The sequence below is a fragment of the Natator depressus genome, chromosome 12 (assembly GCF_965152275.1).
Source record: "Natator depressus isolate rNatDep1 chromosome 12, rNatDep2.hap1, whole genome shotgun sequence".
NCBI classification, from domain to species: Eukaryota; Metazoa; Chordata; order Testudines; family Cheloniidae; genus Natator; species Natator depressus.
The window spans coordinates 11,609,449-11,636,526 of NC_134245.1; the positions used below are offsets into that span (position 1 = coordinate 11,609,449).

Here is a 27,078-nt window from a genome sequence, read left to right on the forward strand (position 1 = left end):
CCACACAAAGATGGACTACAAGCCGTCAGGAACAGTATCCCCAATAATGATAAGGCAAACCTGGTGGCTGAACTTTGTGACTTTGCCCTCACCCATAACTATTTCACATTTGGGGACAATGTATGGGTACCCGCATGGCCCCACAGTATTCCAACATTTTTATGGCTGACTTAGAACAACGCTTCCTCAGCTCTCATCCCCTAATGCCCCTACTCTACTTGCGCTACATTGATGACATCTTCATCATCTGGACCCATGGAAAAGAAGCCCTTGAGGAATTCCACCATGATTTCAACAATTTCCATCACACCATCAGTCTCAGCCTGGACCAGTCCACACAAGAGATCCACTTCCTGGACACTACTGTGCTAATAAGCAATGGTCACATAAACATCACCCTATACCGGAAACCTACTGACCGCTATACTTACCTACTTGCCTCCAGCTTTCATCCAGAGTACACCACACGATCCATTTGTCTACAGCCAAGCTCTAAGATACAACCGCATTTGCCCCAACACCTACAAGATCTCTATCAAGCACTCTCACAACGACAATACCCACCTGCTGAAGTGAAGAAACAGATTGACAGAGCCAGAAGAGTACCCAGAAGTCACCTACTACAGGACAGGCCCAACAAAGAAAATAACAGAACGCCACTAGCCGTCACCTTCAGCCCCCAACTAAAACCTCTCCAACGCATCATCAAGGATCTACAAGCTATCCTGAAGGATGACCCATTACTCTCACAGATCTTGGGAGACAGGCCAGTCCTTGCTTACAGACAGTCCCCCAACCTGAAGCAAATACTCACTATCAACCACACAACAAAAACACTAACCCAGGAACCTATCCTTGCAACAAAGCCCGTTGCCAACTATGTCCACATCTATTCAGGGGACACCATCGCAGGGCCTAATCACATCAGCCACACTATCGGAGGCTCGTTCACCTGCACATCTACCAATGTGATATATGCCATCATGTGCCAGCAATGCCCCTCTGCCATGTACATTGGCCAAACCGGACAGTCTCTACGTAAAAGACTAAATGGACACAAATCAGATGTCAAGAATTATAACATTCAAAAACCAGTCGGAGAACACTTCAATCTCTTTGGTCACTCGATTACAGATCTAAAAGTGGCAATTCTTCAACAAAAACTTCAAAACCAGACTTCAACGAGAACCTGCTGAATTGGAATTAATTTGCAAACTGGGTAGGGTTGAATAAAGACTGGGAGTGGATGTGTCATTACACAAAGTAAAACTATTTCCCCTTGTTTATTTCCCCTCCTACTGTTCTTGTAAAGTGCTGGAAATGGCCCACCTTGGTTATCACTACAAAAGGTCCCTCCCACCCCCGCCCCGCTCTCCTGCTGGTAATAGTTCACCTTACCTGATCACTCTCGTTACAGTCTCTATGGTAACACCCATTGTTTCATGTTCTCTGTGTATATAAATCTCCCCACTGTATTTTCCACTGAATCCATCCGATGAAGCGAGCTGTAGCTCACGAAAGCTTATGCTCAAATAAATTGGTTAGTCTCTAAGGTGCCAAAAGTACTCCTTTTCTTTTTACGGATACAGACTAACACAGCTGCTACTCTGAACTCTAATCCTAATAAAAGAAAAGGAGTACTTTTCTTTTATTAGGATTAGAGGGGCATTGCTGGCACATGATGGCATATATCACATTGGTAGATGTGCAGGTGAACGAGCCTCTGATAGTGTGGCTGATGTGATTAGGCCCTGTGGTGATGTCCCCTGAATAGAAATGTGGATACAGTTGGCAACGGGCTTTGTTGCAAGGATAGGTTCCTGGGTTAGTGTTTTTGTTGTGTGGTGTGTGTGTGGTTGCTGGTGAGTATTTGCCCCAGGTTGGGGGGCTGCCTGTAAGCAAGGACTGGCCTGTCTCCCAAGATCTGTGAGAGTGATGGGTCATCCTTCAGGATAGGTTGTAGATCCTTGATGCGCTGGAGAGGTTTTAGTTGGGGGCTGAAGGTGATGGCTAGTTGCGTTTTGTTATTTTCTTTGTTGGGCCTGTCCTGTAGTAGGACTTCTGGGTACTCTTCTGGCTCTGTCAATCTGTTTCTTCACTTCAGGTAGGTAGGTATCGTAGTTGTGAGAACACTTGATAGAGATCTTGTAGGTGTTTCTCTGTCTGAGGGGTTGGAGCAAATGCGGTTGTATTGTAGAGCTTGGCTGTAGACAATGGATTGTGTGGTGTGGTCTGGATGAAAGCTGGAGGCAGGTAGGTAGGAACAGCGGCAGCAAACCATCTTGCTACCTGTCTTTCACTAAAGGATTGGCAACAGCATGATTATTGGGTAGGATCTGAGTTGTATATTGATCTGGGTGTGCTTCTTGTCCTTTGGCATCAGAAGAACCTTTTATTTGATTAAATTGGTTTTAAAGAACCGCTTATCTTTAAGTCTAGTGTTTTTGGTGGTGATACAAGGACTGGAATACCTAAGGAACCTGCTTTTCTGACTTCTTGTTAGCCAGTGTGGTGAAACAGAAGTTTACTTTTGTTGCTGGTTTGTTATATCTTATGGGAGAATAACCACCAGTTTAGGGATGTATCAGCCTTATTTGTGAGTATTTTGTCCTGAATTTTGTATTCTCACTGGTGACCCACGAGTGACAACCAGTCAAAAATGATAGACATGGCCCACTTTTGAGTAGTAGGGACTAAAGGGATAGACACCTGAAAACCCCAGAATGTTTTACCACACTTAGATTAAGTACAATCCTTTTTTTACATCAAGGTTGGTATTTCATAGCAATGACCTTTATCCACTAAGAATTGTGCACTCATAACTTAGTTAAGTCTCATGTTGTAATAATTGTGTCCTTTTCTCACACTGGATGATTTATATCAAAGGTATTCTGATTACTCTGCCAACTTTTTTGCACCCACATAATCAGTGCTGATTTCCTGTTGTGCATACAACTTATTTGCCAGTCCTGTCTATTACCATCATTTCATAGCTTACTGAGACTAAGCACTTAATGGAAATGAATATGTTTACTCCCCCCAAACAGCTGTTTTTATACATATTAAACACTTCTACATATTAAACAAGCTTTTTCAACTTGCCACATTAAGAACAGAAATTTTAGTTGGCATAATGTGAAAGATTTGTAGAAGTGTTCTGGATTTTAGTTCTTTATGTAAAAAGCAAAACAAAAAAAGTTACTTGAATAGAACAGTCATTTTTGTCTTCATGTCTTGACAACCAGCATCTTAAAGTGCAGCTTGCATGACCATCTCTGTGAAATCAATCTCTATGCTGCCAGTTACTGAAGGAAAACTACAGAAAATATCACAAGTCCGGTTAAGTATGGGATATATACTGAGCAAGTTTTGATCCTAAAAGTAGGCTAGAAGTCTCATTTGAAAAGTCTCTCTCATTCTAATTCTTCTTTCTTGCTGGGTTAGAAATACTGCAGTGTCCTCTCATATGGCATCTTTGTCTTTAACCTTCCTGTCTAAGCCCGACTGGTCTCTCAAATTCAACAAATTTGGGGAAGGGTTGGTATGATTATTTCACCCCCTGTAGTACAGTAATTCCTGGATGCAGTCTCTAAAGTTTTTTCCCTATGTGTAAAAATTACAGTTCTTAAATACACTTCCATGCAGAAAAATAATATAATAATATCAAAGGTTGTGCACATTCAATTTGCCAGTCTTGTGAGCAGCCAGACCTAGATGGCGTATTGTAATAACTTGCTTAGCATGAACAACCGAAACCAGATATCGATTTCAAGGTGATAATAACTGGACCATCCACAATTTTGAGAAGCTATTTGATGGAAATGGATTTGAATGCATTTTCTGTGATAGTGTTACAGACCCAGGTGCTATTTTAAGATAATGCATTTTCTTAAAACTTTTGTCATAATCAACTCACAGAGGTTGCACTAGCCCCACTGCTGGAGCTTGTTCCAGGACATCGTGCTCCCCAGAACTGTGTATCGTTGACCTCCTCAGCACAGTTCCAAACCATAAAAAGACAGATCACAGGAAAACAGCCCTGGCATTCCATCCAGTTCATACACCTCGTAACAAGTTATTTTACACTAATATTAATATACACAAATTACAAGCGCTAGAAGAGCACCCAAACTGTTAGAAGTTGATGTTGTTTTTTAAATTTAGGGACACATTACTGGCTTGCCTAAGTCTGTGGGTGTCTCATGAAGTGAGCTCACTTAGGGCATGTCTTCACTAGCAACGTAAGTTGACCTAGAGCAGAGCTTGGTAGAATTCAATGAGCTGCATTCATTGCCTCTGACATGGCGTATCTCCAGTCCTGTAACTGGCAGAGAAGCTCAGAGCAGGAAAGTCAAGGATGCTAACAAGCCATTGCCACAGCCAGCAGTTCCACTGAGACCTTCTCCAGCATTATGCCAAGAAAATCCAACGTGTGTGAAAGTAATACGAATTGTGACTCAACATTCTTCTTCTCGGTGAGCTCCCCTATTGTGTCCTTGATGATCCATTATTGATTAAACCCTTGCTGCTTATTGCTCATGGTTCCTTTATCCTTCAGATGCTTGATGATGATGTTCTTAATGTTTTATTCCATTATTTCACTAGTGTTGATGCCTGGTAAACGTACCACTCTTGCTTCCTTGAAAACTGGTACCATGTTTGTCTTTATCTATTCTTCTACTACATCATTCAAAACAATTGCCTGTGATTTGGTAAGTTTGTTTCACAATTTGCTTAAGCAAATTAGCAAACATACATGACATGCATCTTAAGCTATTATGTTCACATTTTCCAGAATTCCCTTACCTACTCTTTATCCATAGCTTTGGTTAGAGGTTTTCATTACTTCCTCATTGTCAAACATATATGTGTCTGTACCTGATTGTGATTGTCTCAAGGAGCTCAATTTATTTAGCTTAACAAAGGGTAGGTTAAGGGGTGAATTGAACACACTCTACAAGAACCTACACTGAGAACAAATATTTAATAACGAGCTCTTCATTATGGCTGATAAAGAGCTAACACGAACGAATGGCTGGAAGTTGAAGCTAGACAAACTTAGACTGGAAATAAGGCATAAATTTTGAACAGTAGGGTAGTTAACCACTGGAACAGTTTATGTGGGGCTGTGGTGGATTCTTCATAACTGGCCATTTTTAAATTAAGATTGGAGGTTTTTCTAAAAGATCTGCTCTAGAAATTATTTGGGGGAAGTTCTATGGCCTGTGTTATACAGGAGGTCAGACTAGATCACAATGGTCCCTTCTGGCCTTGGAATCTATTAATCCTTTTGCTCATGAGCAATTAATTTGTCTCAGTTTCTCAACCATTTCAAAGTCCTCTTTAATTTCGTCTCCCTGATTTACTAGTGGAGCAACTTGCTAAAACCAGCACCTCACTGAAAAATACACCCTTTTAATGCCATTGCCTTTCAATTGGTTTGCACAGGCAACTGCAACTTCATAAACCTAGTCTGACATACACGGAGGAATAAAATTCAGCTCCCTGAATCCTAGTGCACCCAGATCCAACACAAGGACCAGTACAAATGTACTCTTTGTTACTAAAGTCTGCAGATCAGATTCCGAATACCAGCAGGGAACCAGTTCCTTGGGGAAGACCATGTCATTTTCACTTTTTTTTTTTTTTTTCTTTTCCAGAGTAGAATGGCACTTCAAAGAGTGAAATGGTCCTTTGCAGTAGGATAGAGCTTCAGAACACATAGCAGAGAGTCTGAGCCCAGATCAGCTGACTTGGTCTTTCGCTATGGGGCTAAAAATAGCAGTGTAGACATTGACCAGGATCAGATCAGTGTAGACGTTCCCACTTGGGCTGGAACCTGGGCTCTGAGACCTGTCCCCCACTGCCAGGTCTCAGAGCCCAGGTTCCAGTCAGAGTGGAAATATCTAGACTACTATTTTTAGCCCTGTGGTGCAAGCCTTAGTCAGTTAACCTGCGCTCCAAGAATCACTGCTGTGGGCCTTTTTTGTAGTGTAAATGTACCCTTAGGGTCAGCAAGCTAGGTGTGAATCTATAGCTTGCCAGCCTGCCATGTGCTAACTGGCTGTGTTTGAAACAGAAGTACTTCAAAGCACACTAGGGGAACTTTTAGTTCACGGTTCCAGGGTCCCTATGGTGACTTCGGGCTTGTCTACATGAACAGTTGGACTGTGGCAAGCTGGGGTGTAAATCTACCCCTGACTAGCCTGCTCTGCTGTTACCATCCCTGTGTGCCCTGCTGACGTACATTAACTGTTTGTTAATGCGCTTTGAGCTAGTCCTCTTTGAAACAGGACTGGCTCGAAGTGCATTAGTGAACTGTTAATGTGTGTCGGCAGGGTGCCCAGGGGCATTTAGAGCGTGGGAGACTAGCGTAGGGTAGCTTCACACCCAAGCTTCCTGTGGTATAAGTGATAGACAAGCCCTTAGCGTGCAGCAAGCTGGTACACTGTAGATTCACACCTGGCTTGTTGCACACTAAGGGTAAATCTACACCAAGTCTCCATGTAGACATGTCCTAAGCTTTGAATGCAGTATTTCAGAGTTTATAGAAACTGATCTGATCCTGCTCAGTGCAGAACTTGTTATGGTCTCATTGGCGTATTTCACTATCAACTATTTAGATAATAAACTTTCTGCCATTAACCATATTATCAGAGATTAGATGCTAACAAATCAGAAACTCGCAGGTAAATCAGTTTGGCCATAGACTTCAAGTGAAAATGCCAAACAAATTTCACATGAAACCAAAAAGAAATCGGGTGTGTTTGAGCTAAAATGCCAATGACCCTGAACAACTCGAAAGGCTGTTTCACTGATAATCTCTGCATTCTTAGTGGTAATAATCTTATTCTCCACTTATTAGTGTACCAACTGAATTGGACAGCCGGCTAGGAGAGTATAGAAGTGACACTTATAGTTTGAAGGAAATTACAAGCCAGCAGAAAAGCTTCCGCTGCCCATGCATCTTCCCCAACAATTCTGTATTAGTTTAAAGGTTAACCCTTCAGTTGAGAACATAAGCTGTATACTTGAAGTAGCACCCAAAAGATGCTCAGGTAATGTGTAAAACTGTGCCCTTGCAAATCAAGTGCAGAGACCATCTGTCTATTCGCTTCTCTGCTACCATGGAACCAGTCTGCTTTATAAGAGCAAATTCTTGGACCCCTTGGAAGCCCGGGTAATGGTGTGAGGTTACATTTAGTCCTCACAGACTCTACTTAGCATTGAACAACATGTACGTTTGTTTTGAGACATGCTTGTTGTACAGCACAGGGTCATTTAAGGTTTCTTGCAAAAGTTCAGTTTCTAATCTGGAAAACTAAAAGGAAAAACACTTAGGTGAGGCTGTTTCTATGAGACAAAGATCTACAAGTCTTGCTCATTTTGGATTCATTGAACATAGATTTTAAAAGACTCTCGCTCCCTCTTCGGGATGGTGGATTTTGCAATGTCGCATTGAAACTCAAATCTCACTCATTCTGATGTACTCAGATTCTTTTGTGTTTTTAAGTCTGAATGTTTTTTTATAGATTTCAGTGTGAATTGAACCACAGTTTTCAATTCTTTCTCGGATTCTTCAGCATGGAGAGGGTAAGAAGATGTGTAGAGGAAAAAGTGGGGTGACACCTAGCTCTAGCCTAATACCAGCCCTTTACAGCAAGCCCAGTTACACAACAGAACTAGAGAAATTGTAAGACACTTGGCTGCAAATAGTATAGTCTCTGAGCTAACAGGATTTTAGTCCAATAAACAGAGGATGTTTAATAGACTTGCAAGTACTTTGTCATCATCAGGTGGTACAAGTAGATCATCCTGCTTCTTCTTCTTTGTTCCTAATATACTTAAACTTTTTCTTTTTTTAAGTCCTGCCAGTCATGGATTGGAATTAGTTTACTGGGGGAGGAGGGCTGCAGGACTACAGCTCATTAATAGACCCTATATAGCCTAAATGTCTTCCTCCTGGCAACATGCCTTCTGTAAGGCTTCCTCCAGCTATGGCTGTCACTGGCACCCATGCTGGTAATCTCAGCAGATGAATCAAGACTGAGTATACACAAAGGCTAAACTGCCATTTCATCCATAATGGCAGCCACTTAAGGCTGGATTGACATTTAGAGGCAGAGCAGTATTTTGTGCTGCCCACCTGCGTTTACCTTCCTTGTGGATAAGGAGACCTGAAGAGCCCCGGAATGGGAAGCCTGGGACCCTTTTAGGTACTAAAATAAGTGGTAAGATTTTCAAGAGGCTCATCTTGTTGGGTTCTGAGCTCGTCTACCAGTCTGGGCTTGTGTGTCACCATGTGAGCCGCCGGGTGCTGAGCACTCCTTCAGACCTGACCCCTATTGTGGACACTGAGCTCTTCTGAAAATGTGGCCTTAAATACACTTCAATATGTTAAAACTCCCACATGCCAGAAACACACTAGTTAAAATAAGTCTCTGACAACTAGCCCTGTCCAGTGTGTTCAGAATGAGATGCGAGAGGTCTCATGCATGAAATCACACACCACTTCAAATTGTTTTCTGAAGAAACAGCAGGGCATCTTATCAGGGACAGCGGACAGAGAGCCATTGATTCGTGGTAGCTCAATATTCTGCTCCACTCCTACTCTGAAAAGGAAAATGTGTGTGCTGATCTCTTCCCTTCTCCACTTGGTTTCTTACTCTTGATCACATCCGAAGATTGAAAGTGAAGGGAGAAGCCTGCCACAGCCATCCAGTGATACTTGCAAAGAAGCCACGTTATCTTTTTAAAAGTAAATTTAATGTTGTTGTTGAAAGATGCTATATTGGAATCCTCTCATCATAGAACAGGTAGAGCATGTCCCATGAATACAGGCGTGTCCTCATTCTGAGATATGCCTTCTCTGAAATGGAGTTCATTTTCCTCCATGCACTAACAGTGAGCACCAGCTGCGATGGTGGGGATGATACCTGTCCACTGAGACGGAGGCCACCTTCTCTCTCATTAACTACCAGGTATGTTAGCTGTTTGTGCACAGTATCGACACAGGTTGGATTTGAAGCAGTGACCAAAGGGTGAGACACATTGAATCCCATCACCATTCCACTGAGCAGCCAATTTTTGGCTAGTATTCAAAACTACTTTTTCATGTGAAGCTGATAGTCCCTTTAGTAGCGAACTGTTGCTCTGGACTTGACTTTTGAGAAGCATAGGTGTACACACCAGGTATGGGTTTTGAACGTTTAAATGTTCTGGACTTGCAGTAACTGCACATGCAAGTGTGGTGTGCATCTCTTTTCCATTTGTATGTCTCAATTTACAACCCGCCGTTCTGTCTCCAAACAGCTGAGTGTTATTTGCCAAAGACACCTCACAAAGAGAAACCTGTTAAATATCTGTTGAATTTCTAGCAAGTGGCCAAACAGTTTTCAGAAACTTCACAAGAGGTACAATGTTCCAAAGTACAGGATTACTCTGCCAAGTGACTGTGTAAAAATGTCACCTTTAATCACCTATGTGTATTCAGGACTGTCTTCTTCAGTGACACAATTCCATGTATGCCTGTTAACACTGCAGAGCCATCACACCTGTAGGAGAGGGAGCTACATTCTATTTGGTTTCACTTCAGAAACAGAATTGATACGCAAATTGCGTGCTTGGCTACACTTCCCCAGCCCATTGAAGGCATTGGGGGGTGGGTGAGTGGGGTAGCAGGGGAGAGGTGTGCACAGCGATAACTAAAAGCAAAAAATAGCCTCATGGTTAAGGCACTGGACTGGGGACTTGGAATACCTGGGTCCAGTTCTTGACTCTGCCATAGATTCAGTGTGGCCTTAAGCACTTGACTTAATCTACCCTGTGCCTCCATTTCCTGTCTATAAAATGAGGTAATACTTCCCTACCTCACATGGGTGTTGTGAGGACAGAATCCATAAACTGAGGCACTCAGACACTATGCTGATGAAGCCCATCAAAGTACCTAGATAGACACAGATGACATGTATCCAACCAAATCTTTCTTACTGGTGATGACTCAGTATCCAGAACAACCACAACAAAATCCTTTGATTTTTCTAATCCTAGGGTGAATTTGCAGGGCTGGCAATTAAAACAAAAACCTCTTCCTGCATTGAAATACTGAACTTTGTTATGCCCCTCTTAATGACATTTCAGAGTAGATCTGACCTTTAATTCCATTATTCCTGATTTTACATATTATTGACTTAAATACACATTATGCAGAACAGCAAATATTTTGCATTGCTTAATGATTAGGTTTACAAAAATAAAAATTCATACTCCGTTCATACATGTATTTTTATAGGCTGATAAGTAGGGTGCATAATTCCTTAAGACGTGTTTTTTTTTTTTTTTTTTTTTTTTTAAATCATCTTGCTAGATCAAGCTTCTAACTGGGAAGCTACTTCCACCTTGTGGCAACTTTTACTGACTGCACAACTCTCTTGTTTTTATTTTGTATGTTGTTGCATAAAGTACTCTGTTGAATAAAGTATTCGATTCCAGAAACAGTTCCTCAGAGCAGAGCCACAGCTAAAGCATTATGGAAACTGGCTTAATACCTCTGACATTTCACTGTCAGTATTGCTATTGAAGTCACTTTCAGGATTGCAAAAAGAAAAGGAGTACTTGTGGCACCTTAGAGACTAACCAATTTATTTGAGCATAAGCTTTCGTGCAGCTCAAATAAATTGGTTAGTCTCTAAGGTGCCACAAGTACTCCTTTTCTTTTTGCGAATACAGACTAACACGGCTGTTACTCTGAAACCTTTCAGGATTATGGTCGCTTCCATGAAATATTCAGTTGCTTGGCTTGGTGTCAAATGTAATTCAATTTGTGATGAGACACTATCTGCTTACCCTTTGAACATTGCACTGAGCAAATGAATTCCCCTGTAAAAGGATGTTATGTGGAGGAATTAGTTATGTACATTTTTTGATGATTTATAATGAACAAAGAACAGCTCAAGTTTTTTTAAAAGCTCTTCTTGCTTAATGTTTGCATTGGAAATTCAGGTTTTGCCTTCACAAGAAAACTCTGGCCTCGCGAAAGCTGAGGGAAAGACTGAGTTTAAAACTTTTCTGTTTTTAACCTTTTAACGTCAGTGATTAAAACATTGTAAAGAGAAAATGTATTTGCTGAAGATTCAATACTCCTGACCCTTTGAGGAGGGAGAGCTCATGACATGCATGCTCTGAGACATCCAGGAGGATCTCTAGAAAACAGGGAAGACCAGGCTGGATACTCCATATTCTTAAGTGTAAGAAGCAGAAAAAACGTTAGAAACTATCTCAAACATTTAAATAGCAATGTCACGTTTTGCTTTTTAGTGTCAGAATTGTCCGTTGTAGGCCACATTTATAATTAAGCGAACAAAAGTCATGGAGGAGCAGCACCGTTGTCAGGTTTGCTTCAGCACTTGGATGTGATCAGCCTCAACAGATAAATATTGGCAGAAAGTCTATTTCAGAAAGAGGAAGCACCATCTGTATCAACCCATTGTATCTTTTCAGATCTCCATGCTGTTCCTTCAACAGATGCCATGATTGAATACCATGGCAGAAGCCTAGAAGTCGTGTGATTTATTTTGACTCAATTGTCACTTTCTTTCTGCTGACGGCAAAGTTTCTGTGGCACTTTAAGATGCTCCACAAAGATATTGTGTTCAGAACAAGAAAAATAAAAACAGCTGCGTGCTTCTGATTATGTAGGAGATAAGAAATACCTAGCTTCAGCCTTTTTTCCTGTTTATCTTCAGCCGTTGGTGGCCTGCTGCCAGCGAAGCTGTGTGAGTATACTGTACCACAAGTAGACAAAGAAAATAGGAAATTACACTAGCTGAGCTTACTCCTGTCAACTTGGAGTCATGCTAATTGTTGCAGCTACACGGATTGGGGAATCAAGGCTAACTCTGTAGACAAAGCGTTTGACTAACTTGGTTCATGGTCTGTTTGGATTTCATGAGGCTTGGCCAATACTTAAATGGGAGACCTCCACTGAAAAGCTCATTGCACGGATCCCAGCTCATGTAGGGGTAGTGGGCAATGAGTTGGCAGACAAACAGGCAAAAGATGCTGTTAACAATGAGCAAGTTGATTTCAAAATTTCTTTAAGTAAACTGGAGTTTAAAAATCTAAGAATGTGAGAGAGGAATAGCAGGAATAAATACGGGCAAAAGAAACGAGGGGGTGGGGGGAAGATTCCATGAAATATATCAGAGTCCGAAGTGCTGATATACTCCAAGGCCCTGAGAGAGAGAGTGAAGTGGCTCTATCTAGAATTTTAACTGGCCATTGCAGTTTAAATAGTAATTTGTTTCTAATAAGCATACAGATGGATTATGTAGGATGTGCAAGGTCCAGGAAATGGTTGAACATTTCCTTTGGGAGCTCAAAGAATGTACCATTGAAATGGGATATTTATATGAAAAATGTAGAAGCCTTAAAGTATCAAAAGTTTCACTGCAACACCTAGTAAAAGCATCAGGAAAATGGAGTTCTATTTTTTTTTTTTAAAGGAATAATGCAATTCTTTAAGAACACTGGGAGAAGTGGAAAAACTTTAATGCTCGAATTATCTATAGTGTCCAGAACTTGGCGTTTATAGACTTGGCAAGTGAGTCTAAACAAAGTCAATTTCATTTCATGAATTAGAAATGACTTGGAGCTCAGTAAAAGGAATTGCTTGTAGCTTTGATGTTCCACCAAACAGCAATGAACAACAGCTTTTTGAAGACTGCCAATATCACTGTATTTCTTACATTACCTGTGCAACTTTTGTAAATCTGTTTTCCTCAATCCAGTCTTTGCATGCAATGATTCACATTTTTAAAAGTTGGCTTCAGCACTGGATTGACAGCCCTGGAGACAGAAATCCTTTCACAGAACATGCAGTCCAGGCAGCAACAACGCAGACTTCATAACACCATACAAATGTGCTTCAACCTTAAGTTCCTTCATAGCCACAGGGGCCTAAGCCTGGCTGACCTGATAACAGAATGTTGAAGTACTAGTGAGCAGGGTGGAGGATACATTAAGCTGGCAAAGCATAGGGTTATTACAGAAGTTGAGTAAATGCAAAGTTTAAAACTGCTGTCATTGGGTGCATCTCTATTAGAAAAACTTGGACCTATATTCTAATAATGGTGCAATTGAACTTGCCCTAGGTGCTAGTGAAGTCAGTGGTAAAAATGCTTGAACTCTGGCACTAAACCCAGTTTTATGGTACAATGGTTAAAAATGCTTGAATGCTGGCTACACTAATCATAGAATAGAATATCAGGGTTGGAAGGGACCTCAGGAGGTCATTTAGTCCAACCCCCTCCTCCAAGCAGGGCCAATCCCCAATTTTTGCCCTAAATCCCTAAATGGCCCCCTCAAGGATTGAACTCACAACCCTGGGTTTAGCAGGCCAATGCTCAAACCACTGTACTTTTACTAAAACCAGTGTAGCTGCTGTGTGCTGAAGATAGCTGAATTACAGGTACAGGCTTTTGTAGCGTAAACAAAGTCTAAATGTCTGCTGTTACATGAGACTTCTGTGTCCTAAAAGCAAGTGATTATAGTTATGTGATACAATTACAGCAGTCAGTTTACATCTTCTCAACTTGCTTGGAAATTTCCAGAAAATAATACCAGTGGGGATTGCTTTGATTGGGTGCAGCTGTGCAGATATCTTTTCAATTGTAATTTATTTTAAAAAAGAGCAGAGCTCTGCCAGACAGAGGAGCTTGTAGACAAGAAGTACATCTTGCTACATTACAGGCATTATTAAATATAAACTCAAAATGAAGAGCTATTGCAGTCAAAGAAAGCCTGTGTCATTAGAACCTTTGAACCTTAAATTGACTTTCAATGAGATTTAACGGCCAGATTTTTAAGGCGTTTAGATGAAAAAAGATGCAGATAGGTGCCTAGTAAGATTTTTCAGAAGCACCAAGATACCTAACTCTCCAAAATGAAAGTTAGGTGCTCAGGAGCTTTTAAAAAATCCTACTTGGGGGTTAATCTGAACCTTTACATGCCCAAATACCTTTAAAACTCTAGCCATTTAGTTTAAGGATTTTGACAGTTACAAGCATGTGCTGTACATTTTGGCTTAAAAACATAGTACATACAGTAACAAGGGCTTTACCTGAGAAGTTGCTTCAAACTCTAAATTAACATGACAGACTACAACATTGTGCCATAGGCTTCACACAGGTAGGCACAGGCCCTGTCCCAAAGAGAAGCTAAGGGTTACCCAAAGAGCCTAATTTTGTTTGTAAATTACTCGATCTATAGTAGGGTAACTGTTAGGTCCAGTAAAAATGTCTCCTGGCTCCTCTCAAAGTAATATGATGACACCCTTTGGCTACATAGCCCAATTCAGTCTGAAAATGAATGAGACCGTTAAAGTTGACACCACAGATTAATCAATTGATTTTAAAATGCATATTGTCCTATAACACCTTCTGTTCATTTTGAAGGAAAATTTTCATTAACAAACACAAGTCTCTACATGGGATCAGGGTCTGAACAGCAGAGTGGTGAGTTGCTCTCAGTAAGTTAGTTCATTGTATTAGTATTTTCCTACCAGTTCTTAAACCCTAATCTCTAAACTTTGATCCTTTTGGGTTGCTGACACCATTCTATTAATAAACTTCTTTTGGGCAAGTGTTTTACTACTCACATTAGTTGCTCCTATACAACACCTAGAGATTGACCACTGTCAGCCACAGAACATATGCTTACATTGAACACAGATTTCCATTAAAGGGCAATCTGCATATTTCATACAAAATACCCGTTCCCAGGAGGTGCCAAACACCTACAGCTCCTCTTGAGGTTCCTACTGGAGAATTGGACAGTCTCTATTGGAGACTGATCTGTAATAGTGATCTGTTGTGGCCATTTGAGCAAGTACTTTCTTATGGAGGCTGCTTTCTTGTACTCCAGAGTATACTTCATTTGTACAACAACAAAACCCTAAGTTTCTAACTCTTGCAGAAATAACTACGTCTTCCTAGAACCAACACTGCCTTGCCTATTAGGTACAGTAATTTTCTGGAAAATGCTTAAGGCTTTGACTACACATATTTGCAGTGGTTTAATTAAATTGGTTTATTTAAATGGATACCGTTAAACCAACAAAAAAGGTAGAATGGATATTTATTTTGTTTTAGCTTAAAATGATTAGGAATAGGTTTAGGGTTAAACCAAGATAAGCCATTCTGAGACCCAAATAAGCATCCACATAGAGATTTGCACTGCTTTAACTTAACAGGTCTACGGCCTGGTTTACACTGTTTTTGTACAGCATTAACTACACTGGCTGAGACACAGGTACAGTTAGAGCAACACAAGCCCCTGTTGTGGACACAGTTATAGGACCAGAAAGGGGCTTATATCAGTATAGCTTATTTCCCTAACTCTAGCTATACCAGGATAAACTCCTGTTTCTCAACCAATATAGTTTAAGCCAAAACAAATAATGTTGAGTAATCTCTTATCAGTCTCCGCTTCTAAACTGAGCGCAGTTTTGGTGGAGGGGATGTGCAAAGAGCAGAGCTAATAGTTTGCCCACAAGGAGGAGCTGAAAGAGACACTGAGCAGCCTGGAAAGTCATCACTTGCCGTCTGCTTTTCAGTGATTACAAACGGGGAGTGAGACTGTGGTGCTCCTCTATGCTTATCAGCTGGTGGAAGGTGAAGCTGGGTATGTTGTGAGTCATACGAGAAGCAGAGTTCTTTGCTGTCGGTGTGAAACCAAAAGTAACCGGTGCCGGGCTCTTGCTGTTGTATCCAACCTAGTGGAACGTGGATCTTGCTGCTTTTTCATTGCCCAAAGAAGGTAACCGGAACCAAAGATACATTTACCATAAAGAAGAAAAAGCTACATAGCTCTGTCTTGCTCACTTGTGAGCTTTGTTCAAACAGCAGGGAAAATGGCTGAGTGGATTTTATATTTGTATGCAGTGAGTGGCATTTAAATAAGGATGCTTACTGCACCCTGTTTTAGCTTAACTGTACTGTTTGCTATATTCCTAGAGTATTTGCAAAAGCCATTTAAAATTGCTAAATGATAATGTGCATTGACTAACCATTTATATGATGTCTTAAGAACATAATTAAGAAAAGAGTGAGGGGGGATTTGATAGCAGCCTTGCAGTGTGGGAGGTCTAGGTTGGATATTAGGAAATACTATTTCACAAGGAGGGTGATGAAGCACTGGAATGGGTTACCGAGGGAGGTGGTGGAATCTCCTTCCTTAGAGGTTTTTGAGGCCCGGCTTGACAAAGCCCTGGCTGGGATGATTTAGTTGGGGTTGGTCCTGCTTTGAGCAGGGGGTTGGACTAGATGACCTCCCGAGGTCTCTTCCAACCCTAATCTTCTATGATTCTATGGGCATAAGACTAACATGTCAACATTGTACAGTACAACCCCAGTGACCTAACTTGGCTTGAGCAGTTCATAAAATCAAAAAGTTCATACAATTGAACATCTCAGAATTACAGTAGGTCTGGTGCATAAATTGCAGTAGGGCAGACTGCATCACTTGCTTCTTGTGCTTCAAAGTGCATTGAAAATATTGGGAATGTGAAGGCATGTCAACTTGTTCTTCATTGACATCGATTTCATTATGTAACTTTTGTCCAGACTGGGGAAAAATGGATTTTACGACTTGTTCGTAAGAAAACTGAGTTTCTTTCACTAAGTAATAATTGCATATTTTGTCACAATACTAACCCTATAAATGATCTTTCATGTATTTTGGTCCACCTTATTTCCATATCTAAATATTTTCTTTCAAAAGGTAGTGTTACATGGGGAAACTTTGTATCAAATGACATTAGAATTGTTTGGTCAAGTATTTAAAATTGTTGTTATATCCATCTTTATAAATTACTGAAACAATGTCTAGGTAGATAGTAAGATGTGTTACTTTCCTTTAAAGTATTTTTGTTTTGATAGCTAAGTGTATCGTCAGTTAGCATTCTTAAATGGGTTTTGAAACTTGAGTGTTTTTTGGTTTTTGAGTTTTTCAGGTTCTTGACTTCTTTTAAATAGATTAATGAGATAGTAGACAAAGTGGGTGAGCTAATATCCTCTAGAGCTCTCTTGGGCTTGAAAGCTTGTCTTTCTCACCAATGGAAGTTGGTCCAATAAAAGATATTACCTCCCCTCACCCACCTTGTCACTTAACTCGGTGGCATTTCTCTGTCTGTAATGTGATAACTTTGAATGCACCATCCTATCAATTCCAAAATTTCAGGGAACTGTTCTAGACATCCTTGACCAGAACCATGTTGGTTTTCGGTGACAATGAGAAAAATCAAAACATGGAAATGGGGGACACACAGAGCCCCTGGCATCTGGTTAGCAGAGTTATTAATTGTGATTGACTGTAGACCAAAGAACCAGTTGATGGCAGACATTAATCCATTTCAGCATAACCATAGTCCCCAATTTAGGTCAGCTCATCCTCCCTATGGACTCCCAGACAGATACAAAAGAAATGAGAATGTGGGGGATGGAGTGAAGGGGGGCAGAGAGCCTCTTGCATGTGAAGGGAAAGCGTGGGGGAAGGGGAAATTGGGGGCACACCATACCCATTACCTAGGGGAAATGCGGGGCACATTAAGCCCCCTGGCATGCGGCAGAGGGAGAAATGTGGGGCACACAGAGCTGGCATGGTGAAGAGGTGGAATGAGTGGGCACATAACTCCTGGCGGGGGGAGAATAAGGGACCCTGGCATGGGGGAAGAGGGACATAGGGGCACACAGAGTGCCTGGCATGTGGGGAGAATGGGGAACAATGGTATGGTTGAAGGGGTGAATGGGGGGCAACACAGCTGCTAGCATATGGAGGAGAGGGGAATGGTGGACACTGGCATGAGAAGGGTGGGGAAATCAGGAACACATAGAGCCCCTGCAGTAGAGGGGGATAGGAGGATAGCACACAGGGAGGCTCGCTTGTGCGGGGGCAATGGAAGAATGCAAAGCACCCATGCTGTATGCAATACATTTGGCTAAAAGAAGCAACAAAGTTTCCAACTCCCCAATAGTATGAGCAATTGGGAGTATTTTCAGCCTGAAGGATGAATCCTTTGTTTTAGCCCACAAAAGCTTATGCCCAAATAAATTTGTTAGTCTCGAAGGTGCCACAAGTACTTGTTGTTTTTGCGGATACAGACTAACAGGGCTACCACTCTGAAACTTGTTTTTTGCTGAACACTCATGTACTTGTTGTTCAAAGCATTTTAGTTTGTGTTCCAGGAAAGCAACAGTGACTAAGTGCTAAAAGAGGAGACCCGTGAACAAAGGAGCAGCCCTCCCCAGGCCCTACAGGTAGGGCCAAATTCCCCCATCATGTAACTCTCCTGAAGTCAGTCGTGTTAAACCCAGGATAGCTTTGTCCCATAACATGTGGGTAGACTCAGTGCTTTGTGGGTAGCTATCAGGCTGTTGTGGTGATGAATTTACTCACTGAAGATGAAATGCAGACGGAAACGCATGTGAAAAAGATTTGTCTAAAACTGAGGAAACCTGAGAAATTAACCTGAGTTAATATTTCCACTGTGTCCTCTCCTCTGATAGGAACGTACATGAAGGCTTTGTTTCCTCTCATGGCTGTCATGGGAGGAATGGAATCTCTTCTGAGTCTGACATTTCTCTGTGTGTGTGGGTGGACCTGATCGCAGACCAATGAGCCAACTTTAGAGTGTGCGGAGCTGAAAAATTAAATCTGAGGCAACATGGAATAAAGCAGCAAGAACTCCATGGCAATGCTGGCAACAAAGGACCAGCGTAGGGGGAGATTCTGTGAGAGCTTTAATACCACAAGGGGTTGTAAATTTCTCCCCATTACAAGCATGGGGTTAACAAGGGATAGTTTTTAAAAAAAGAAAACAAAATTGTTTGTGTGGTTGTGGTTTAATGCCTGTGGACTCTGGCCAGTCTTCTGTGCATTACTAAGTTATAACTACAGCAGAGCCTGCCTAGTGTTACAAGGTTAAGGCTTGATTTACTGGCGAGTACTTCCAGCAAAAGCCAACATTCCTAGAGGCATTAGATGAACCTGGGTCAGGGGCTCAATGGGGTAAAGCACCCATAACCCCCACTCTGATAGGGAGGTCGGGGCTGGCCTGCGCGTGGGCAGAGGCAGGGCCAGGCCAATGGGAGATGCACTCGCTTGACACCTCTCCCAGACGACCCTCAGCCCGTGGAGCTCTCTTGGAGGCCTGCCTGAATTCTGCTATACCCACCTAATGCCACGCCCTGGTCGCCTCCTCCCTCGGGTGAAGGTCGCAATGAATGCTTCCCGTCCAGTGCTGTTGATTCAGGGGCTCGGGTGGCGAGCGATAGAAGAAGGGGGGATGGAGTGAGAAGGGGTGGAGATTTGGAGAAGGAGCGGGGGGGGCAAGGGTGTTCGGTTTTGTGCAATTAAAAAGTTGGCAACAATAGGAGCACCGCAGGATGCTGCTGCTCTGGTGGTGGGGCCCAGGGCTGGCCACTGGCTACTGCTCCGGCCGCCTCTGGGACAAGTGCTCGGGCAGTCCCCAGGGCCAGCTGCCAGGGGCCACCTAAGTAGTGGCTGATGCGACTGGCCCAAGGGCCACTCCAGGAGTGGCCAGTGCAGCTGGCCCAGGGTCAGCCGCTTTGGTAGGGTTGCCAACTTTCTGACTGCAGAAAACCAAACCCCTTTCCCTGAGGCCCCATCCCCCACTCACTCTCCCTCCGTCATTTGCTTTCCCCCACCCTCGCTCATTTTTACTGGGCTTGGGCAGAGGGTTGGGGGGCAGGGCGGGGAGGGCTCCGGCTGGGCATCTGGGCTCTGGTGTGGGGCCAGGGATGAGGTGTTTGGGGTGTGGGAGGGGGCTGGGGGTGGGGCTGGGGGTGGGGCTGAGGGGGCTGGGGGGAAGCGTCGCGGTTCCGGCGGTGTCCGGTGAGCTCTCGCTGGCCCTTGAAAATCCGGGGGAGATGGTGTAAATCTCGCGTTGGGCCATACCCATATCCGCAGCAGGTCTCCAAGGTGAACAGCCTCTGGCATGTTAGAACAATGTAGGTAAGCGAAGTTGGCAAGCCAGATCCGTAACTTTGGGATAAGGATTGGCTCTAAGGGCTGGGTCGGTCGGGCTGGGGTGCGAAGTGGGGCTGGGCGTGAGCCATGGCTGGAGCTCTGGGCTGGGGTCGAGGGGTTTGGAATGTGGGATGGGGCTCAGGACTGAGGCAGAAAGTTGAGGTGCAAGAGGGGTTGTGGGCTCCAGAAGGGAGTTTGGGTGCGGGAGGGAGTACTCAGGGTTGGGGGAGGGGGCTGCGGGGCAGGGGGAGTACGGGTGGTGTTTACCTCAGGCGTCCAGGAAGTGGTCGGCATGTGCTTGTGGCCCCTAGGTGGAAGCCCGGCCAGGTGGTTCTGCGCACTGCCCCCAGCTGCAGGCACCACCCCCGCAGCTGCCACTGACCGTGGTTCTCGGCCAATCAGACCTGCGGAGCTGGTGCTTGGGGTGGCATGCTGGCCGCTTCTGGGGGCCACGTGGAGCCAGGGCAGCTAGGGAGTCTCCCTTAGCCCTGCTGTGCCACTGACCGGCCTTTTGATGGCCCAGTCAGCTGTGCTGACCGAAGCCACCATGGCCCCTTTTTGACCGGGCGTTCTGGTCGAAAAACTGACACCTGGCAACTCTATGCTTGCGTGGTCCTGGGGTCAGCCAGACTGGTGCTGCAGAAGTCATGGAGGTCATGGAAAGTCTCACAATCTGTGGCTTCCGTGACCTCCGTGACAGACACAGAGCCTTAATTATTGGGTACACAGACTCTCCCAGGACCTGGTGCATAGATTCATACTATTTCTACCTAAAGAGCAGCAGCAAGGGGCAGCAGAGACCCTTCTTTCTTCTGGCATTAGGTGGCCCCCCATGCTGACCCCAGAAGCTGGGGTGCCTCTGTTTTGCTTCATTTGTTCAAGCATTTTCCTTGTTAAAATGTAAACTTGGATTCTAATATGTTTGCACAACTCCAGAAGCTGGGACTCTGCTTACGGTCCAGGCCCCATTGTGCCTGTCTTCATCTACCTTGTACCTGTACAATCTGCAGATTGTGCGTGGTGCTTAGCGTGGGGTGTGTACGTGTGGTTATTGCCCATGTGTTGTGGCTACTATTGAAACTTTCAATACTGAAATGTGCTTGGTAGCAGAAATGATTAATCTCTCTTTAAAGGGCTAAAACAGATGTCCCCAAACTGTGGGGCATGCCCCGGGGGGCACAGTGGAACATTCGGGGGAGTGTGGCGGAGCACGGGCCAGCCCCCACGGGGGCAGGGCAGGGCAGGAGCACCACCCAGCCCCACTCTGCCACCAGCTCTGCCACAGCCAGAGCCCCGGCTCCCGGCTGCAGCTCAGCTCCCAACTCCAGCCCCAACCTGGCCCCTAGTTTTGGCCCCTGACCATGGGCTGGCCGTAGCTTCTGCTCCCGACTTGGCCTCTGGTTGCAGCTCCACGCCTGGTCCCAGTCCTGCCCCCAGCTACGGCTCTGCTCCCGGCCCCAGCCGCCCTGGTCCTGGCCCCAGCCTCAGCCTCAGCCCTGACCATGATTCCGTACATGGCCCCAGACCCACCCCCAGCTGCGGCTCCGGCCCCAGCTCCAGCCTCAGCCTCCTTAACCCCATCCGCCCTCCCTTCCCCCCTCCGACCCCCGGAGCTGTGACCCCGCTCTCAGCCCCTGCTGCGGGTGGAGTGGGGGGCACAGACAGGGGCAAGGGGGGGCATGACTCTGAAAAGTTTGGGGACCACTAGGCTAAAAGGCATGCCTGGAGGTCATTGAAGAGGCTATGCACACTCTCCAGGTGTATAAAGTTGAAGCGAGAATACCCAGGGTTTCAGACTTAATTCATAGATTCTGACGATTGACAAAATGTAGCACAGTTCAGAATCTCTGTTTATATTTTCTCTCATGGCTTAAAAATATCCATGGTCTAAATCAAGCAATATAAACAGGTCAAATTATTTTCTCCTAAATCTCACTGCTCTGGCTTTTAGATTGGAAGCACTTTTCAAGACAGAGCCGGTGTCTCATGGAGGTTAACATGATCCCTTGTTCTGATGACTGGATTGGGCCCAAGGCATAAATGCTTCCCCTCAGCCCAGACTAGCTGGTGAGGGAGAAGCTGGCCTCCCAAGGGCCTACAGAGCTGGGGCCTGATTGAGGGAGGTACTGAGTGCCCTGGATAATTGCTGACTTCAGTGGCAGGTGAGGGTGCCACATAGGGTTGCCAACAGTCCCTTATTTTTCATCTCTGTACCTCAAGATTGGGAATTGCTTAGTGCTGCAAAAAGCAGCAAAAAATACCCCTGGCGAATGGTAGGTGAATACTGTTTATTAATGATAATGTCGGGAGGAGAGGTGGGATGGGGTGCAAAGAAAACAGTCCTTTATTATTGAAATACAATATTGGCAACCCTAAAAAACCGCATGAGAATTGGCCTTTTGTTGGAGATCGGAGTAAAGTTTGAAAACAAATCCTTCTGCATCCCACGGGAACACTCACTAGGTGGGAAACTGCCACTGTGCTCTCTAAAACAGGAAGAAATGCCATAAACAGACCCTGGGGTGGCTTGCGCTGGTGCAGAAAGCAAGGCAGAGTGATTTCAGTCTAGTGTGATTCCCCGTTGGTGCCAGAGAGGCCTGTGTACTTGGTCACAGGCTGATAAAACTCAGTATTTTTAAAGAAGACACACCTGTTTTTGTACTTGAGCTGCACAGGAGTGTCAGAAACAGATATTTAAAAGGTAATAAAAATAAAATAGACCAGACTGATTTGCACAGAACATGGTTAAGCTATCAACTTTTGTGACTTAGCTGCTGCTGTCACTCATCCCTGCACTCCTAACTCAGAGTTTGTCTACACAGGGGCACTCAGGAAAGTTAATCCAAATTAGCTAAAGGCGTAGATTACAAGTGGATTAGTTTAACTGCATTAAACTACTGTGTGGACACTGGTTTCAGAGTGGACACTCTCGTTCAGAATTAAAGTGGCCTTGAATTAAGCTAAATCTAGTTAAGGCCACTTTTATTCTGAATGAGAGTGTCCACACAAGGGATTAATGCAGCTAAAATAAGGGTTTATCCACACAGTGCTACAGGGCCGTGGCAATCTAACTGCGCTGTGTGGACACTGGTAGTGTGAACAAAAAGTATCTAATTCAGGTTTAATGTAGTCTTCTTTGCTAGGGTTGCCAACCCTCCCGATTTGGCCAGGAATCTCCTGGAATTGGGCTCGATCTGCCAGAGGCTACTGAAGCCAATCTGGGAGATTTTAGGTGCTAAAAGTCTTGGGCGCAGCGGCGCTAAGGCAGGCTCCCTACCTTCCCTGACTCCACAAGGCTCCTGGAAGTAACTGGTATGTCCAGCTCCTAAGCACAGGGGTGTACAGGGGATCTCTGCGTGCTGCCCCCACCCCAAGTGCTGACTCTGCAGGGGCAGTGCGCGGCGCCACCTGGCCACCCCTGAGCCTAGGGGCTGGACAGGCCGGCTGCTTCCCAGGAGCTGCCCGACATAAGTGCCACCTGGCCGGAGCCTGCTCCTGCATGCTCCCCAACCCACTGTCCCAGCCCTGGGCCCCCTCCAACACCCAAACTCCCTCCTGGAGCCCGGAGCCCACAGCCCAAACCCCGTCCTGCACCCCAACCCCCTGCTCCAGCCTGGTGAAAGTGAGTGAGGGTGGGGGAGAGCAAGCAACGGAGGCAGGGGGGAGTGAGTGAGGGCGGGGCCTCAGAGAAGGGCGGGGCCTTGGGGAAGGGGTGTGGTAGTGGGCAAGGCAAGGGTGTTTGGGTTTGTGTGATTATACAGTTGGCAACCCGATTCTTCTCCAGTGCCGCAGTTTCTGCTTTGGCTGCTTCTGCACCTACCAGGGGGCTTCTCTGGCTGACTTCTCACTGCAGGTTTTCCACATACCAGGGAGTTGGTGTCCCTCTAACAGCATTTCATGATACAGAAGGAGCATTTTTTTCCCCTTGCTCCTTAAGCATTTTTGTTCACTTTAAAAGTTGGAAACCTGACTCAGGGATGGGCCGGTGGGGTCCGGGGAAATCCAGTTATGAGGCTTAATATAATGCTTATAAAATACTTTATGGCATTTCACTTAACTCAGAGGTGTCAGCTATTAGCAGCTTATGAGGACTCACTGATCTCTGTGACACTCATAAATGGATACAACAGGTTTATGGAGTTAGTATAAAGTACTGGAAGCTAAGCTGCCTCGCATCATCTCTGAAGTTAGCCCCTGGGGGAGGCACAGGAAGGAAGTGGTGTGATACAAGGGGTGACTAGTCCATATAAGCCCTAGCAAAGCTAGTGTAATAGATGTGTGACTATTACAACCAACAGCAAGTAAGGGAACAGTGTTCAGTGATTTAAATACACAATACAAACCCGAGAGCCAGAGATCCTTAAGAGCCCTTAAAGGGACACTTAAGATAGAAAGGAAACCTTGTTTACGTTATCAGTTACGCCGGAGCTGAAAACTGTAAAATAAAAAAATTTGCTTTTTTTCCACTGCTTTGTTTCCTTTCTGTGCTTCACGCAGCTTGAGAAATGGAACTATATGGATCATTGGCTTCATTTTTAGTCCCTCTTGCACGGGCATTCACAGCAGTCTGAAACACAAGCACTTTGACACAAACACAAGCACTTTGAGTTTCTACCACTTCCTGAACTCCCTAAACCAAGAACAAGACAACCTCTCACAAAACCAGTTCCCTTTGTATTAGGATTTGTAACCACTCCTCTTACCAGCACTATTTTTCTTATGATAAAATCTAGTTTTGAATCATCATTGGCACTCAAGATCTCAACTGGAGAGAGGCATGATCTAGTGGTCTGAGCCACAGATTGACTTTTGATCTCAGCCCTGGCACTGAGAAAGCTAATTATGCCCATTCTTTTGTTTGGGAGTCCAACTGGATACCTAGTGCCTGACTTCTCATAATGGCTGTTGCTATTGAAATCAATTGGAGTTGAGGGTTCTTGGCATACACTGAACAATCAGGGGTCTCAACTTCGCTGCCTCAGTTTCCCTATTGACTTCACTGCTTACCTCCTTCTATTACTTTTCTCTCTTTGAAGTTTTCACAGTCCTTCATTAGCATTCAGTTCAGACTGGTAAAAGGAGATCCAGTGTGAACCATACAATACTAAATATGCATGTAAATAGCCAGCTAGATAAACATTTCTTGTCTGACTGAAACCCTGTTTTTCACCTTTTGGTGTTGACCAGTCCCTAGACACAGACCTTAAGAATTTAATTTTCAGTGTATATACATAACTCCTTACACAACATCTGTAAGGGTATGTCTACACTACGAAATTAGGTCAAATTTATAGAAGTTGAATTTTTAGAAAGCGATTTTATACAGTCAGTTGTGTGTGTCCCCACTTAAAACCATTCAGACCATTAAGTCAGCAGAGTGCGTCCACAGTACCAAGGCTAGTGTCGACTTCTGGAGCATTGCACTGTGGGTAGCTATCCCACAGTTCCCGCAGCCTCTGCCGCCCATTGGAATTCTGGGTTGAGATCCCAATGCCTGATGGGGCAAAAAACATTGTCGTGGGTGGTTCTGGGTACATGTTGTCAGGCCCCCATTCCCTCCTTCCCTCCATGAAAGCAATGGCAGACAATCATTTCATGCCTTTTTTCATGGGTTACCGTGCAGACGCCATACCACGGCAAGCATGGAGCCCGCTCAGTTCACCGTCACTGTATGTCTCCTGGGTGCTGGCAGACATGGGACTGCATTGCTACACAGCTGCAGCTCATTGCCTTGTGGCAGCAGATAGTGCAGCACGACTAGTAGCCGTCCTCATCATCTCCTGAGTGCTCTTGGCCGGCGTTGGTCAGGTTGGTCGGGGTTCCTGGGCGGACATGGTTGCTCCTGGCGGACCTCGGTAAAGTCTGTCAGGGGCGACTGCACATAAATGGGAGTGAATCAGGTCATTCTCTTCTTAAAGTTTTGTCTAATGGAGATTCAGTCCTGCCTGGAACATTGGCAGAGGGATAGCTCAGTGGTTTAAGCATTGGCCTGCTAAACCCAGGGTTGTGAGTTCAGTCTTTGGGGGGCCATTCTGCCTCAGGCTGCTCTCCCAGCCAGCAGCTCTGTCTGCTGCCTGCCTACCCCTCCCTCTGTGAAAGCAACGGCCAACAATCATTTTGCGCTTTTTTCCGTGCGGGCGCCATATTGCTGTCAGCATCGTCATCGACTCGCCGCTTCCGCTGCCATTCTGCTCTCCTGCTCATGCCATACCACGGCAAGCATGGAGCCCACTCAGATCACCGTGACAGTTGTGACTGCTCTAAACACCACACGCATTATCATGCAGTATATGCAGAACCAGAACCTGCAAAAGCAGGCGAGTAGGCGACGGCAGCGCAGTGACGAGAGTGCTGAGGACATGGACACAGACTTCTCTCAAAGTACGGGCCCCAGCAATTTGGACATCCTAGTGGGAATGGGGCAGGCTCATGTCGTGGAACGCCGATTCTGGGCCCGGGGAAACAAGCACAGACTGGTGAGACCGCATAGTGTTGCAGGTCTGGGACAATTCCCAGTGGCTGCGAAACTTTCGTATGCGTAAGGGCACTTTCATGGAACTTTGTGACTTGCTTTCCCCTGCCCTGAAGCGCAAGAATACCAAGATGAGAGCAGCCCTCACAGTTGAGAAGCGAGTGGCAATAGCCCTGTGGAAGCTTGCAACGCCAGATAGCTACCAGTCAGTCAGGCATCAATTTGGAGTGGGCAGATCTACTGCGGGGGCTGCTGTAATGCAAGTAGCCAATGCTATCATGGAGCTGCTGATATCAAGGATAGTGACTCTGGGAAATGTGCAGATGGCTTTGCTGCAATGGGATTCCCTAACTGTGGTGGGGCGATAGACGGAACCCACATCCCTATCTTGGCACCGGAGCACCAAGGCAGCGAGTACATAAACCGCAAGGGGTACTTTTCAATGGTGCTGCAAGCACTGGTGGATCACAAGGGATGTTTCACCAACATCAACGTGGGGATGGCCGGGAAAGGTACATGGTGCTCGCATCTTCAGGAACTCTGGTCTGTTTCAACAGCTG

At 44.8% G+C, this 27,078-nt stretch overlaps 1 protein-coding gene across 1 annotated transcript in view; it reads left to right on the forward strand.

Annotated features, from left to right (window-relative positions):
• Window positions 1–15,660: 15,660 nt before the first annotated feature.
• The window catches only part of LOC141996511 (dipeptidase 2-like), a 34,412-nt gene continuing 22,994 nt past the window's right edge, over window positions 15,661–27,078 (forward strand). Inside the window, exons 1-2 of the mRNA XM_074968589.1 lie at window positions 15,661–15,816; window positions 18,243–18,314. The gene's annotated coding sequence lies outside the window, so the exon portion shown is untranslated. The remainder of the gene's footprint in view (window positions 15,817–18,242; window positions 18,315–27,078) is intronic.